The sequence below is a fragment of the Aphelocoma coerulescens genome, chromosome 5, assembly GCF_041296385.1.
Source record: "Aphelocoma coerulescens isolate FSJ_1873_10779 chromosome 5, UR_Acoe_1.0, whole genome shotgun sequence".
Lineage (NCBI taxonomy): Eukaryota > Metazoa > Chordata > Aves > Passeriformes > Corvidae > Aphelocoma > Aphelocoma coerulescens.
Window position 1 is genome coordinate 18298264 of NC_091019.1, and position 17327 is coordinate 18315590.

The 17327-nt window shown below is 44.4% G+C and overlaps 1 long non-coding RNA gene across 1 annotated transcript; it reads left to right on the plus strand.

Moving 5' to 3' along the window:
- The first annotated feature begins 10162 nt into the window (after positions 1 to 10162).
- LOC138110755 (uncharacterized) lies at positions 10163 to 13370 on the plus strand. Its single transcript, XR_011151040.1, has 2 exons — positions 10163 to 10270; positions 11823 to 13370. It is a non-coding gene; the product is annotated as an uncharacterized lncRNA (long non-coding RNA).
- The last annotated feature ends 3957 nt before the right edge of the window (positions 13371 to 17327 follow it).

A 17327-nucleotide genomic window follows, 5' to 3' on the forward strand; every position in this document is an offset into this window, starting at 1 on the left:
CTTGCATTGGTTACCAGCTCATTTCCTGGATCTGTTATCTGAGATCCATCTGACAAAAATTCCTCTATTCCACACTGCTTCTCACAGAAACCTGGGCATAGAAACCCTAACCCGAGGTGGAGCCTAAGAAACAGCATTGGGCTGAGGTGAGTGCCAGTCAGGGAGACAAGAAGGCCTCAAGGCTGGGGCAGTGTGGCGCTCCCCTTGGCATGCCTTTCGCATGGTCAGTGTCCCTGGAGCTCTGGGCTTTGTGGTTTTCTGAAGTTTTCTCCTCTGATTTTATCCTTCTTTAGCATAAATTCTTTAACACTGCTAGTACTTGACAACTCTTCACTTTCAGTTCTTCCAGTCCCTTCCTGCCTTTTCCAGTTTCTCTTTGCTTCTCTAGTGCCCTTGCTTTTTTGATATCTGGTATTCTCTTCTGGGCATAGTTATAAGTCACATCGCTGTCTGGTGTAAAGATGCCCAGTGAGGCTTTAGCTGAGGGGAGAGACAGGAGAATTTATCTGAGCCAAGCACTACACCAGTTAATTTACAGGGCGTTTGTAGTTCTTGAGCTACAGGAGATTCAAGTTGTTCCTGTAATGCTTGCTCTGGTATCTCTGCATGGCGTCACTCTGTGCAGGGTGGACAGTCCTCCTGACCTACCACTGCTTTTTCTTGGGACAGTCCTGATTTAACCCCTTATCCTGTAAGAACTTAACCCTTCTCTCTTTCCCCTTTTTTATTCACATCTCCATTTGCTGACTTTTTACTTCTGACTCAGACCTGATCACTTCTGGTTCCTGCCCTTTTTGTATTATGACTTTCTTAATTTTAAGGTTTCATAGTTGTCTCTCTTCACAGGTAGTTAGTGGTTCATCAATTTTCTTCCCATTTTTGGCATTGTGTTTCCTTCTGTGCTACTGTCTGTAAGGTTGTGATGCCATTTTTTGCAGTCTTATCTGCTACCTCATCGCTGCTGTGGTGCTTTCATCAGAATTTCCCTGCTCCAGCTTGAATTTCTGGTATCTCCACTGTGCCCTTCCTTGAGAGGCTTTTAGTGTGACTCATGTACCTGTATGACAACAGCTCTGACAGAGCAGTGATTGTTGCTCTTTGACTTTTGTGCTTGCCTGCTTTGGTCCATGCTAAGAGTTGGCAGGAACACTGGGCTAAAAGCAGTCTTCATTCTGCTGACTGCAACCCTCAAGATGAGTGGAGGAAAAATCTCTCCCTGCATCTACAAGAGGCATTACAAGCAGGCCAGGGAATGGCATTGCAGCTGTCTGTTGCTTGTCACCCTTTGGAAACCCTTAACCACAGTTGTTGCCTTTTCCTGTAAGTGACAATACTGTGACATCACGTCCCTCAGCAGAGGGGAATTACCTCTGTGTTTCTCCAGTGGGAGAAATAATAGCACTGTGTAAATGTGTGCTGTGAGCATTTTATGGCTCAGTGACGCTGAGCCGTGCCGGGATTCCCAGACTGCCCCCGTGGTGTTTAAACCCAGATCGAGCACAGCTTACACGTCAGCACAGTGCCTTGATGTGGCCCAGCCTCTTCTTCTGGCAGACGTGCAACAACAAATGGGAACCTCCGTGCTGTGTGTGCCTGCCCCTCTGTCCTCCCTGTGTCTTCAATCGCTTCCCAAATTGTGTTCACTCTTCACAACCTCTGCACATATTTACGGTGTGATGAACTGATCCAGACTAGGCTTGCCAGGACACCCAAGTCCAGCTAGTCTGTCAGCAGCGAGGGAGGAAACAACTTAGTGCTTTTAAGCCAAACCAATGTTCCTATAAAATACAAACCAGAATAGAAAATGTTTCTTCCTCTTTTTGTAACTCTCTGATCTGTCTGATTCTGTGCGTTTAACATTACCCTAGCTTTGAAAGCATTGTAGAAGTCTGAGAATTTAAACGTACATCTTCCAGAAAACCAATGCAGCACCTCTCAAATCTCCCATCTCTCCTCTCAAACCTCTAATTTGTGCTGCTGAAAAAGTTCAGATGGATTTGTTCTTTTTGTGTGTACATTTTTAAGCAAGAACTTGGCTAAGTTTTATTTTTATGAAATATCTTCACTTTAGGATACTATTTGGGACTAGAACTGTTTAGAAAAGACTTAGACAATGTAAGACAATATTCCATTAGAAAGTGTCTGCAAGTTTTTAATCAGCTGTGCTCAACAATAGCTTGGCCCCAGCCATGCACACTTCAGGCATGTGACTAATCCTATTAACTGGAAGTGAAGTGTATTAAAGTGTTTAAAGGATTAGACTCTTAATTACAGGCCATCTGCAGAGGTCAAATATCAAAGGCTGTTCAGAGCCTGAGTTTTAGCATTTTCTGAATGAGTGAATGAGTAATATTTGTGTTTTCCCCTTTTCACGCAGCAGCCTTTCTGCAGTAGAGTTAAATGGGTGTTCCAATATGGTCTTTATTAACTGGGCTGAATCATCCTGATGTCCAGCAGTCAGGTCTCCAGATCATCAGCTGTTCAGACACTAGCAGGGCTGCCATATATGCTCTAAAGAAGTTTAGGACCTGCAAAACATGAATTTGCACAAATCAAGTTTGCATAACGTGGTGCCAGCCTGCTTTATGGCTGTTTCCAATTTGAATTATTAATCACTAAGATTTTTTTTCCTTATGATATATTAAACAGAAATGGAAAGGAAGAGCCTTGGGATGATAATTAGCTGGTATTGACAATGTATAACTTAGACATCTAACTTAGATGTTTAAATTATGGTCTTTGGCTCCAAACAGGAATACCAGAAAAACAGGGGTGGAAATTGCTTTCTTTCTCCCACCCAAAAAGCAGAATCAATTCCATTAGGTAATTTCTGACAGACACTTGTTCCATCTGCATTTGAAACTGAGAAACCAAGGCTGTAATTCCCTATATTACTCTCTCACTCTTTTTTCATCTACACCTTCAGAAAGCTGTTCCTAACATCTAACCCAGATCTCTGTTGCTGACTGAGCCTTTTCAGCTGATGAGAAGACTTTACTGTCCTCTCCTTCAGACATGCAGCACACATATTTAGGGCCCTCCTACTGGGTCTCCCCTTTCTCTGGGATAAACCACTCCAATTCCTCCAATGCTTCTTCATAAAACCTCTAATTCTGTATTCTATCCCAAGCAGAATACAATACCCCAACTGAAGGTTTTCTAGCCCCAAGCATGACAGAAGAATGGCTTCATTTGCCTGGCAAACAATATTCCTTTTTATGTAGCTCCCAGTGCTATTTGCCCTTTTTGCAGTGGCATGGCTGATTCCTGTTTGGTGTGTGATCCATGCTAACCACCAAGAGAGTTTGTACAGTGATGCTATCAGACCAGTAATTCCACAACCTGCATTTGTGATGTTGGTAATTCTGCAGAGTGAAAGCCCATCCTTTTTACTTCCTTTCCCCCAGCTGTAATTTGCCAAGTGTGTTGAGATCCTAGCCCTGTGCTCTAACACTTCCTGCCCCTCCCAGCCAGTGGGGCTGCCAAGAAAGTTGTCTGTTCTGCCATCCACATTATTTAATGAAAATATCAGATTCATGATACTCCTGCAGAATTCTGCTTGCTGTGTCCAACCACGTTAACAACATGCTCTTGTTAAATATTCCAGTCCAGTTTACAGCCAGTTCCGTACTCATCCATTTGTGTTTTTCTGGACTTGCTTGTGAGATGGATGGCCATGTAAGACAGTGTTAGGAGCCTTTCTAAAACCAAGAGCTGGAAATGAGCCTGCTTGACATAATGTATTCTAGGCAAAGTGAACTCTGTGACATAAATTTCTTTTCTAGGTACTTAAATGTGTCAGTGGAGGGAGAGGTTTAACTCCAGCACCTCATTGTTTAATGACTCAGCAGGTCACAAAACAGGTACAGCTTCCTATCACAGGAGTGCAAGCAAGAGAGAACTTGAATTCCTCTGTATGTCATCGAAAATTGTTGTCATCTAAAATGACAAATCCAGAACAGTCACAAAATATCACTTTTACATTGCTCTGCACTGGGGACAGAAACAAACTGTCAAGAAACAAACTTCCCTAGTCATTAAAAGCGATTTCAAGTAGCTGTCTTGGATTCTTTTAGGGCTATTTTCAGCTTTGTGCTTTAAACAAAGGCAATGAAACTTTTTAGTCCAGGTGTAAGTGCAAACAAACACAGCTGCACCCCACCAAGCAGTTGCCTGTGTTACACTGTGTCTGCCTGTGAACACTCAGCATGCCCCAAGGATAAACTGTACCATGAGAGTGAAGAAACAGGCCCTGTGGACCACCCATCAAATCAGAACTCTACCGATGAAAGTACTGACATCTTCCTGAAAATATCCCCACACGAACAAAAAGGAGATCTGGCAAAAGTGAGGATAATGATACTGAATAACATCAGCTGGTGGAATAGCTGTATTTGCCAAGTATTCTCCCAATCAGAGAAGAAAGAAGGTTAAGAATGGAAAAAAAAAAAAAAAAAACCAAAACCCAAACCAATTAGCTGTTTAGGCTATTCAGTATTTAAGTTAACCAAAGTACCTTTATCTTTTTGGCCTGTTGCCAAAAATCCCAAAAGATAAGTGTATGGGAAACAGACAAAAATAATCCCTCTGTAATATGTAGCCATGCTGTTTTATGAGAATAACCTCCTTTCCAGAGATGCTAAAAAGAAGGCAATGAAAAAAAATCACCATTGCAGTAAATGTGGAAAAAACAGTATTTAAATATTGAACAGCAGTCACATGCCCAGATATTATAGAGTTAATAGGAAAGCAAACAACACATGTAAGACAGACTGCAGAGCAGTAAGGGCTTTCCTCTGTGACAGGATCAGGCTGATTTTAGATTGCTGCAGAAACATGAGACATTGGGAAGAGCATCCCAGATGAGCAAACAGGTACTGAGGGACAAGTGCCTCAGTTCAGAAGCCGTTTCCAGCAGGTCCATCATTCAGTGCTGGCAAGCTCTCTGCCCTGGAAACTACCCTGAACCAACCCCCCAGCGTGCATTTCATCCGAGCTCCCAGCTAAGAGACCAACTGGAATGTAATCTCTGAGAAGTGGGTATTACAAGAGCACGGAAAGCCATCGTCAGCACTACTGAGCAGCTGCGAGTGCCACATGTCCATACAGAGATATGCATATAGGCTGGCTGCGCAGCTGCTTTGGCAAGGTGTCCCCCTCTGTCCCCATCTCACATGCCAGGCAGCATTCCCTGAAGGATGTCGTGCAGTGTCACCGCCGGCTGCTCAGCCACACGCCAGCTCATGTAAGCGGCAATAGGAGTTGGTTCCCTCGGCTGGGGAGCGGAGGAATAAATCAGCGATAAGAACTGAAAACAAGGCTAGAAGTGACGCCGTTGCAGCTGGGAAATGAAGGCCCCGTCCCGTGGGAGCCGCTGATGGGGAGGGCGGGTGAGCGGCTGCCCCTTCTTGGCGCTCCCTGGCCGGGCTGGGCTGGGGACAGCAGGTGGCGGTCGCGTCCTTGGTACAGCGGCAGCTGGAGCCCGCACTGCGCGGGGATGCTGCACAATGGCGTGTTCAGAGCAGCATCTGTGACCCTCTGCTGGTGCCAGCCGTGGTTATTCACGTTGGCTGCTTCTCAGGCACTTCCGAACCGCTGAAAGGCTCAGCAGAACCCTCCCCCGCAGCCTTCCAGGAGGAGAGCTTCCCACAGAACGCTGCTGAGAGATAAGTAAACAACAAAAAGAGCATCCCAAAGGTTTATCTATTTTATTCAAAGCTCTTCATAATCATACATGCCTGCGAAGCTGAGAAATGTGTCTTTGCCACATGCAGTTGCAGATGGTTGTGGCATCTGAAGCAGATCAAATGGATTGTACATTTTCTCATATTGCTCGGAAGCCAAAATATCTTCTTTTCAAAAGCACAGAGAATTATTTGGATTTATTTCCCAGTTGAGAGCCTGATTTGAAAATCTACTTTGTTTTTGGAGAAGGGCTATGTAATTTCTGAAAGTTAGGCTCCGAAATGTTTTTACAGATCTCTACTATATTACACATGTAAATAGAAATAATATACAAAGCTGCCAAATGAAAGCAACCTAAAATGAGCTGTTTCTTGACACTGTGCTCATCTACGTATTGCACCCCTTCATCTCATCCCCCCCGTGCCTTGAAGAAACTCATGCCCTGAACACCAAATACCCTCCAAGATTAACTCTGCACCTCCCTAGCAATCAGTGTTATCATGAGTGTTTTCTTTGCTTATGCTTGGCAAATGTAGCAGAGTTCAATGCAAAACCAGATAGAAGGGGAAGTTTATTTTATTTTAATCTGATTTCACACATACTGTCTCTCACAAACTGTTTTCACTCCTTCTTTCTTGTGTATGAGGATGGAGATGGTTGTGGCCGTGCAGCCTCTGTGGTGCAAGTCAGGAGCCAAGGGAGTTCCAGCACGGGCAGTGCCTTCAGCGACTGGGTCCAGCTCCTGAACATGGCACAGAGACCTGGGTACTGATAACAGAGTCCATCAATAGCCCCAAACCAGACAAAGTTAATGAATCAGGTCCTGGGGGCATTCAGGAGTAGCAGGAGAACAAGGGCACCAGAGACGAGCTTGACAAAAGGCTGCAGCATAGGTCCTTTGTCCACCCAGGAGACGGGGCTGAGGACAAAGCTGCAGCCTAAGTCCAGGGTTCACCTGGGAGTCATGGCTGGACACAGGCTAGCTCCAGTATGGATGTAGGAGTCAGGACTGGGAAAAAACTGCCTCCAACATAGGTCTACAATCCACCCAGGAGGCAGCACTTGGTTTTCCAGGCCCCGCTGCCTTCAGAAGCTCCACATGCCATTCCTTTGCCCGTTCATGGCGTTTCCCGATGATTTCACACTTCTACACCGCCATTCACACCCCATTCATACCAACTTAATATTTCAATGTCAGATCCCTACGGCTGTGGTGCCACGCCAGAGGAGGACTCTTTACCTGGTCGGGTTGTAAACAATTCAATGCAAACTGCTTCAGTCGTCATGGGGAAGGTCGTCAAAAGCTGGTGCAGACTGAAAGCAGCAGTGTAAGACGCTACCTGTGTGAGGCAGATTGTAGCACACAGGCTGCTGCCTCCTACGTGAGCTCTGTGTTTTGAGCGTAGTCCCCATATCGAGCGCTTCACAGTAGCGTAATCTCACACACAGTTTTCTCAGCAAGGTTCTCTGCAGGCCTGAGCTGTATTTACCGTGCAGTTAGCATAGTCAAAGATCGAGAGCGTTATATTTGAACCAATAAAATAGGTTCCTGATTATCATCTCCTGGTAAGTCTGGCTTTGTGCAGTGTGCTGAGTCTCAGTGCAGGGATTGTGGACTTAGAAATAAAGAACATAAGGTCATTTGGAGCAAAATAGGTTCAGTTAAGCAAATGTAAGGGTATTTTCATTCCAATACACTCTCAGCAAATAATTTGGCTTAATATATTTAAGCTTTTATGAAATTTCTTGTTAGCTAAACTTATTTAACTTCTATTCGGCAGATATATCTCAGATTTCCTAGAAGGAGGTTGTAATTTGTGGAGCATATTGTACTAATTTGGTATAACTTTGACAAATAAAAAACATGTGGCATTGTAATGAATAATATTATAATTTCTGACTTTCCTTCAAAAAACCTATCTTATTAACAGTACTACATTGAAATAGACCACCATCTTATCCCTGGCACAAAAATTCCAGGGAAAAGCAATCCATCTTGTCAGAGCCTACCTTGGTAAATCTAATTCCATTCCAATAAATGAACAGTGCAAAGAGGATTGGAACTTACCAGGAAACACTGAACGAAAGGTCAGGTTTGCAGCAAGCATAAATCAACATTCTTGCATGGCTTTAGCAGATTTATGCCCATATATACTAGTCAAGAATCTGGCTCATTAATGACTGGATGAATTACAAATAGAGCATCAAGCAGGAGTTTGAGTCTTAACACCTATTTCCTTGACTTGTTAGCTTAAATCAGATTCTAAATATTCTGAAGACTTTTTGTTCACTATAGCTGAGGAGCAAGCTAGTGTGGAATTTGGTTAAATTCCCTCTCTTGAAAGCCCTCTTTTCAGAAAGGTCTGTGCAGTGCTTCTAAACAGCTTGAGCAGGATGAATTGTTGTCAGCTTTTCCAATCCATACATTTCAGATTTTGAAATGTAGCCTTTAGGGCAACTTAAATAACGCAAAACCAGTTGATTGATTGTCCAAGGTTGTGATGACTTGGTGATGCTCAGCAGGAGATGATTTGGTGTTGCAGATTCACTCCCCTTTGAAGCACTCTACTCCAGATAGTGCTCTGTGAATGTTTAAAGAGCTGCAGCACATGGGAATTGAGCAGAGGAGGAGTACAGGGAGGAGCAAGCCCATGCTAGGAATTGTGCAGAATTGCAGGAGACCGAAAAATCATCTCAGAGGGTTTTACATCCGACATAGCTGTGCCAAGCTTTTCTTGGAGCAGGCATCCCACAAGCATTTGTGGATGGCCTAAGCCAGCACAGCTGCCGGGAGAAGAAACCTCTGCTCAGCCTGTATCTCTGGCTTATTTGTGCTGGCATCAGGATTTGTAGAATTGCGCAATAAAGCTGACTGGGAACCATCCAGCTGGAAACAAACCCAACAACAAGTTCGTTCCCCTGAGGCCACGGCTTTCAGCAGTGCAGCCAGACTTGTTCATTGAGCTCTGCTCTCCCAGCGGGCTGGAGAAGGAGGTTAAGGTCACTGCTTTGCAGAAGGACACCTACCTGCCATTTTCCCTGTCAGACGGGCTAAGTGCAGCTGGGACAATACATTTCAGGCCTGGAACACTTCCTTGGCCCGCAGTAGGGTGTGAGGGAGGAGGGAGAGGGACATGCAGGAGAGAAACCTGGGCCATAGGGAATCTCTGCTGATCGAAGACAGAGGAGATCATAGATCAAGCACTTCACCTTTGGGATCTTTGCCAGGCCCTGGCAAAGTCAAATTTGGTTTGTGAAACCCAAAAACTGCTCACAGGTTTTTTCCCCAGGGTATCGCCTGATGAATAATGAATGCTTTTGTGCTGTGCCATTCTCTCAATTTCCGATTTACTAAAGTTGTCTGACTTAGGTTTTGTTCTGTCACCTTGGTGTCTGTAGGCAGATCCTCTAGGAAAGTCAAACTCTTGGATATCATTCACTGCCACAGGAAGTGAAAAATCACAGTGTTTACTGCATATTGCTAAAAGTGAAGAAAACCTCTGAAAAGAAACACCATTATTGATCAAAAAGGTCCTTTTAAACTTGCAAAAGTCCTCAAAAGTATTTTTACTGAAGCATTTGCAAGAACATGCATATTTAGGAGCAGAATAGCCTAGTTGCAGGATTGTGCTATTTTATCTCAGAAACATCAAGGCAGATCTGTGGCTGAAAGGGAAACTGTGTGGAGAAGCAGCAGCCACTGCAACAAGCGGTGTTGATAAGCAAGCAGGAACTCCCTCGTGGCATCCCTTGCCCACCTGATCTTTTAGATGAATCAAATAGCAGAGGCCACTTCCACTTCCAGATGTAAAATCTCTCTTTCCCACAACCATAGGAGTTTTAGTCTTCATGTCTGTCTTAGCTAAATGCTCTTACTAATTCTGTTTCACTTGTATAAATTCCCTGGCAGTTTTCAGTTCAGTTAGTTAAATAAACCATAATTTCCTGCCTGAAATGTCAACTATTGTGGCCCAGGGTTCCCTAAGGGTCTCACTGCCTTTAGATCAGCTGCTTCACAATCTGAGCACATCCACCTCCTTCTTTAAAGCATTTTCTCTGCTTGTTTTTAACATGAGGACTTCCCCACACAGGAAATCCAAGTTTTAAAAGTAAAGATAATAGAGAAGTCATTCTCTTCAGCATCAAAGGGATTACAGGAAGCAGTGTAACTATGGCACTGAATTGTAGATTCAGCGAGAACCAGTTCATGTCACTGAAAGGAGACATCCTTTGGGATGATGGGGGGGTTTCAAATGGCTGAGGGACATTGCAAAGTTATGAGTCAATATTTGTACTCTCTCTTGGAAGTTGGAAGCCTCCACCATGTTACATCATCTATTTTGGCCTGTATTCCCAGGCTGCCTCCCTATATGGGTTTCTGGACCTCTGCGTTTTGATAAACAACTCCAAAACCTTCTGAAGATCTTTGGACTTTCCTCTACAGGTGAGGAGGTCAGGGCTCCTTTATCAGGCAAACTGCTGACCCAACAACAAGGTGCATATAGCTGCAGATTTTGAAGCTGCAGTCACAACCTTTCCTGAGAATTAGCATGCCAGAGGTGGGGAATGCATACCGTCCTTCCTGGTAAGTAACAGCTGAGGTAACAATCTCTCCTATACATTGCAAATACTACTTAGCACTCAAATAGATAAATGCAGCTTTCTACCGAAGTGCTCCTGAAGGTGCTGCAGTGTTTGAGCAGTGGGGCAAAGGAACCGATCCCTTTTGGGTCGAATGCTAGAGAAATGCGGTGTCTGACATGGACTTTTCACTCTTAAAGCAGCTCCCAGTGTGGTTGTTAGCGCCGGGCTCAGCCGGGCTGCAGGTGCCCTCTCTCCCCGCCTCCCTTCGGATCCACACAACCTGAGCCTGGGAGCAAAGGCCACAGAGGTGCTGGCATGTTTTGAAATATGATACAGGCAGCAGCATTAATCCAAACACTGATGGCGGTTCTTACATAATGCAGTAGTGAAACTGCACGCCAGGAGCACCAACATCTCTTTCTTAAACAGGGGAATGAGTGACTCTTGGACATTTTTCCAAACGCTCAGGTACATGAAGGCTGTCCTCCAGAGGAACCTGCGGAGTGCTTGGGGCCCGGGCCATAAAGCTGGGCAGCTTCCTATCCCCCTGTGTAGTAGGATAAGAAGGTCTTTCCCCCAGAGAAATCACCAGGCCCGGGTGTTGTCAGAATGGCCTCTCCCTTGTTCCTCGCCCCCAGGTCCTTTCTTGAATGCGTTCAGTGATGAGCATAGTGCAGACGAATTGTGATGGTTTGTTTATACAGTCAACATGTTCAGAATTAAAGGTCAAATCCCAAAGTCCTTAGTGAGGCAAAGCTCTTGGCCAGGTGTGTATTTCACAACCTAGGCCACACTGGGTAACCAATTTATAGTGGGAAACCTCCCCGACTTCTGCAGTTACCTGAACAACACCTGACTTAAATCCTGTCACTGTAGAGGGTCCTGTCAGATGCAAAAAGATGACCTTCCTGATGCCTGCTCGGTATAAACTCTTGTCCCAAAGTTTTCCCAAAGCCCCCACAAAAGATCAAGCCACTGGATCTTCTAATTTATGCTTTTTGAATCTAAACCAGTGAGAGTTCCTGATGTGCAGAGCAGAGGGTCCTCACAGGGCTGGGGAGCTCTCTGGGTCTGGCCATGCCTTCTCCTGCACTGCTCAGGGGAAGAGAGCTGTTGGTCTTTCTTTGCTGGTTTCTAGAAGAATTCAGTTTTCTCTACCTCACCCTAGTTGACTTCAATTTTATGTCACCTCCTGGCAGTTGTGAGCTGCTGTGATGTTAAAGAAAACACACTCCAGTGACAACCTCTTTCTTTCCAAGCTTGAGTGTTAAAGAAGGTTTGCTTCTTCTTGAACTTTCCATGTCAAAAAAACCTCACCAAAATCCACTTAGAAGCCCTATCACTTCTGCTTGTAGAGAAAAAGATTTGAGGTCTTACATTGCTGTATAAATGAACATTATCAAATAAAAACTTGGTACTAGTTCTACTGGCATTGGAATTCAAGTCTGTGTCATGTGGGAGACTTGGCTTGAGGAATACCTGTAAGTACTTAGGGAAAATATTTATTTTTATTTGGAATAAAAGGAAAATTTTATGACCTGGCTTTGTTACAGAGAAATTTGTTTCTGGAACTAAAACTGTGCTATGGACTTGCTATTGTCATCTCTTCTCATTCATCTTTTTACCTGAAACTTGGGGAAGAAAATCACTTACAACCAAGCTGGGCCATGTTCAAGCGTTTGCTGATAATGCCTGGGGAAAATTCACAACTCTGACATTTAATGAGCACAGCCGATGGCGCTAAGAAGTTTGACTGGCTGCCAAATTAATATGTCTGTGTATCCCATCAGTAGCTGCTGTATCTCATTTGAGTTTGGGTGGTTTTTTTCCTCTGATCTCTGTTAAACTGATTTTTAGCCAGTTTGTTTGGCAATCGTGCTGAAGCACTGCAGAGTGGACACAAGATAGGAACAATGCTAAGCAACCAGATATAAAAAGACTGGAGCAATAAGAAAGCATATTTGTTTTTCACTGTTTAAATATGATTTACCAGCTGGGAAACCATCTTGCAGGATATACTGCAGTTCCATGAAACCAATCCAGAGCACAAACACATCACACAATGTGGTCTTCCAAACACACCTCCTGCAATACCCTGCATGCAGGAAGTGATACAGCAGGAACAGATTAGGTGACAGTCACTGGAGACACACAGATGGGAACGAAGGACTGCCTAGGAGGACTGGGACATTATGAGACATAGATCAATTCTAGGTAGGGCTACATTTCCCCACGTGTAAGGGATCTCCATCCACCTGTCAGCAGCTGCTCTGAGATCCTGTGGTATCAGCAGAGCACTGGCAGACCCAGGTCAGAGCTGGATGAAGAGAGAGATGAGAAAAGTGCCAGGAAAGAGGTGCTGAAGACAGGACTTCAGCTGATCACCTGGAGTATTGCATAAATGCCAAATTTGTGCCATAAGCACAAAACTAGAGACCCTAAGTACAAAATTAAGACCCTAAACATAGGCAGTGTTATAAACATATATTATATTGGCTTCTCGCAAAGTATAAAGGTAGATATTATATAATGTTAGAAATGCTTTTTGCTGTGTGGATGTAGTTTTCTCTCTTTTTAGCAAGAATGTTAGCAAGTGTGAGCAAGTAAGATAACCTCCAAACGAACAGAGGATGAGGCCTGAGAAGCTGCTAATCAACACTTTGTCCAGGGAACAAAAGGGCCCAAAGGCTACTCCGCCAGGAGAATGGGTGGCCAGGAGAGTCCGAGAGCCGCTATCACCGCTCTGCCCAGGGGCAAAGAGGCCAAAGCTGCAATCAGCCCTGACTGTCTGGAGAATTAAGAGATCCACCCTACCATCGACTCTTACGTAGCGAGCCCAACCCCAAGAATCAAGAGAAATAAAACCACAAGGCAGAAGACTACGCATTCTCTAAAAAGGCGGAACCAAGGAGTGGCCATGCAGAACAGCTCCAGGAAAAGTTTTAATATGAATGAAAAACAAACAGTAAAAATGTTATAAAAAAGACTCACCTCTAGCATCAGGTGTGCTCTTGGCAGAGCGCCAAGGCACCCGGCCATTACCCCTTTGCTTTATTTTATGTGTCTCTTATTGTCTTTATATTAAACTCTTTAAATTCTCACAGGAGAGTGAACCTCGTTTTTCACAGGCAGCTAAAAACCTTAAAGCCCTGCTGTGGTGGATCATGACAGATACTGCATTGTTCACAACTGGAGCTGCAGAGCCTGGTCCTTCTCTGCTGTACTGTTGGGCTCCCCTACAGTAGCCAAAACCTTCTGCCTCCCCTCAGTTATGAGGGAGATGGGGACTGTCAGAGAGCAAGGAAACACAGGCTACCTTCTGCACCACTGTTGGTTTTACTGATGAAGCTTCTTGGACAAGTAACTTTAGCTCAACATCACTTGAAAAAATTCAGAGAAGCCCATTAATGGCAGAGGTCTCTGCTGCATCCCCTCCCTACTGCTTGGCATCCTTCCGGCCAGTAAATCAACAGTAAATGTTGCCTTTCCTTGCCAAATCCAAACCCTTCATGCTTTTCATCTGAAAGCTTCACCTTTTCCTGGTCTGAGAAAGAGAATATGCCAAGCAGAACAGTATAAATTGCATTACTAGGTGGGCTAGCATCTCCCAGACCTGCCAGTCAGGAAACTGCTCCTAGGTACAGGATTAGAAAGTAGCTCCTGAAGCAGCAGGTCATTAATTGACCTTGCTCTGGTCTCTCCTGCATCTGCTTTGACACATGTCCAAGATCAAACACCTCCACTGCCACTATTTTAGCCCTTCACTCCTTCAGCCTTTACCCCACCTCTTAAAGCTGTCCTGTCCCTCTTGTCCCAACACCCTTGCTCAGTAGCTCCTCTCATGCCTCTTCCAGGCCACTTCTTCTGCTCAGCTATCCAGAGGAAAGCAAGGAGGAGGTCAGGAAAACACTGTCCCTGCCACAGCCAGTCCAACTGGAAAGATCCCTGGCTGCTCCCTGACCTGCCCCCAGGGCAGTGACCTCTGCTCAGGGTTTGCAGACCCCACCTGAAGCTCCTCTGACCCAGCAAGGTGGGACAGACCCTGTACAACACAGCCCTGGCTTCAAGGGCTTAGCTGAGGTTACTTCCACCATCACGGTGTTAATAGATCTTCTCCAATGCTGTTTTATACCTGATGGTCAGAAAGTTTTAGGGATAAAAATGGCTACTTCCCCACTCTTGGAAAGGAGAGAATTTTTACTTTGCTTTGTAGGATTTATTTCTAGGCTTGTGACTTTGCAAGAAAAAAAAATCGATCAAAATTGCATCATTCTGATTCCCATCACATCTTTTTTGTTCTTTTCCCTCTTGACTTTAGAGGCTGCTATTTTAATAACTGTTTGCAGTTGAAACCAATGCCATGCAACACTGAAAAGGCTGAAATCCTGGCTTTCCTGAGGGAAAATATTTCCCCACACATCCCTATGGGAGAGATCAGAGTTCAGCCATGTGTCCAGCAGCTCGGGATGATTCTTGGAGATGCTTCATCTTGTCTCCTTCCCCATGTTGCTCTGGACATGGTAATTCACAACAACAGCCTTCCATGCCTCCAGGAATGTGATGAAGTACAGGGGCTTCAAAGAGCTGAGGTACAGGGGAATGTGGTGGTTATAGGCTGCTGTGTGTTTTATGTTTTTGTGATCTATTTTTAGCAGCTGTGGTTGCTGTGTATTGCAGCCCTAAGCCACCTCTGAACTTACAGTCCCAAATATGAAACTGAAAAACAAATTAATTGGATCCACAGACTGGCCAGAAAGGAATCCTCTCTCAATATTTATGGACTAAACAAACATAAACAACTGTAAACATGTCTTTTTGTTCTCTGTGGCTAAACACAGGCCTCATCTGCTGCTGATCCTTTGGCTGTACAGTAAAACACCCCAGCATCTGTGCTGTGAGTGGTTGTTACTGGGACTTTAAGGTTTTTTAGGTCAGCCCCACAAAAATGTTAAGGCTGTTACAAAGTGCTAGGGCTGACTGCCAGGCTTTGCACCTCTTCTTTTGTGCTTGAACTCTTTTTTCACTTAAATCTTTGTTATGTCAGTGTACCTGTGCTGAAATTAGTTGCTTGAGCATAGTTGCTTGTGATTTGCATCAGTGAAAGTCAGAAGAGCATCAGTCCACTTGTGCTCTGTTTTCTTGGCCAGCTTGAAAGAGAGTCAACCCAAACCAACACACTTCTGTAGCTGGTGAAGCAATGTAGTATCTCATCTTACAGGTTGCTCTGTTCCTTTTGTTCTTTGCTGTCTGTGCATGCAGAGAGGCTTTTTCCCATGTTTGCTATTTGATTTTATGTTTTCTCCTGCCCAGTCTGACTGCCTTTGCTTTTCAGTTACTGTTTCTCAGAATGGTTCCAACCCCTCTCTTTTGCCATCTCAGAGGAAAGGCACAATTGCATTATTGTACTGAGTGAATGCATTTTCTCATACATGTAGCTGAATGGGAGATTATTTAAATATCTTAAACACTCTCCTAATTGGAATAATGACGTGCTAGGAATGGGAGTCTGAGGAGAATTTATATTCAGGCTCCTGAATTTCAGTGAATGAGTAATCAACACTCCATTATTTTCTACAAGGTTAAACAAATTTTTTTAAAAGCAAATGGTTACTGTAAAAACACCATTTGACTGCACTAAAACAAACAAACAAACAGAAACCCAAGTATGGGTATTCCTGGTGATCTTTAGATCACGTGAGAGCTTTGTGGATCCCTTGGCAAAGGAGAAGCTGACTTGAAATGCAGCTGGCTGGTGCCTCAGGGCTGCCCACCAGCCTCTGCCCTTCGCTTGCCCCATTCATCCTGTCACTACTCACCTTGTGCTGTGCTGGTGCTGGTGTCAACACCAGCACTCCAAAGCCAATGCTCCGGGCCAGATCTGGGGGTGATTTGGGTTAAAAAATAACCCCGCAAAGTATGTTTGCTTGTCTCTGCGTGTGTTTGAGAGGCTCCATTTCCCTGTGTGATTCATGGAAAGGCTGTACCAAGGTCTGTGCTGGCAAGAGGGCAGGCAGGAGCAAGGGGGAAACGGGGCAACCCCAGGGCAGAAAAATCTCTCTGACTGATATTGCTGCCAAATATGGTATCTTCTGAAGTCACTGCCTTAGACCAGAGCAGTCGCATTGGTGCCTGTAGCCTGTACCTTAGCAAGGCTGGCCTGTGGTTACATCTTTCCTTATTCTAATCAACAGGCTGGTCATTTTCTTGGCAGTTTATTGCTATTTATAGCAATAATATAGTCAATTATATGCAGTTACTCAGAAGTCAGTGTGTAGTGGTCCAATGTAATCTATTTTCTATATGAAATCTAATTTTCCTGTCATCCTGCATATTCACCATAATTACATAACACTCTTAATCATTTACCTAGAAGAGCCTTGAAGCAGTTCTGAGTGATTACACATTGTTGCCACTACTCTCTTTTGCATCCTCCAGTACTACTCTTTTCTTTTCACTATTTCTTTCCTGCCAATTGTTTCTGTAATTAATTTCATTGGGTTTGATCTGAAGCCCATGGAGGTGAATGCACAGACTGTCGTTAACCTGAACAGGCTGCAGATAAGACCTCCTGTAAATGCTTTAATAGGCACAGGTCAATGGCTTGAAATGCAGAACACCTGTTTTACTCTGTGTTTCTATTGCTGTTTCAGCTTGCTCCATCAGATATTTATGCAGAAATGCAAACTCTCCTAGGCACAACACTGGGAATTAGAAGTCTACACTACATTTATTACAGCAGTACTTAGAAATGCCAAGCACAGCACAGGTTGCCCTGTGCCTCACTCAAGCACCCAGCAAGAGACAGATGGAGAGAGACAAACAGGTTTGTGGCAGAACTGAGGCTTAAATCCAGGTAACGTTAGCTGCAAGTTTAATGCCTGTTCTCCTCCCTGCTCCCAGTTAGGCCTCTCATTCTGCTGAGGCACAACAGCACATGTACATGTGCAAGTGCAATGTTCTCTAATCCTGTCTGCCTGATACAGGACACAGGAGGCAGAATATGAATCTGAAAGGAAGGGGTGACTCTTGGGTGTTTCCATCAACCCTGATGCTCTTTG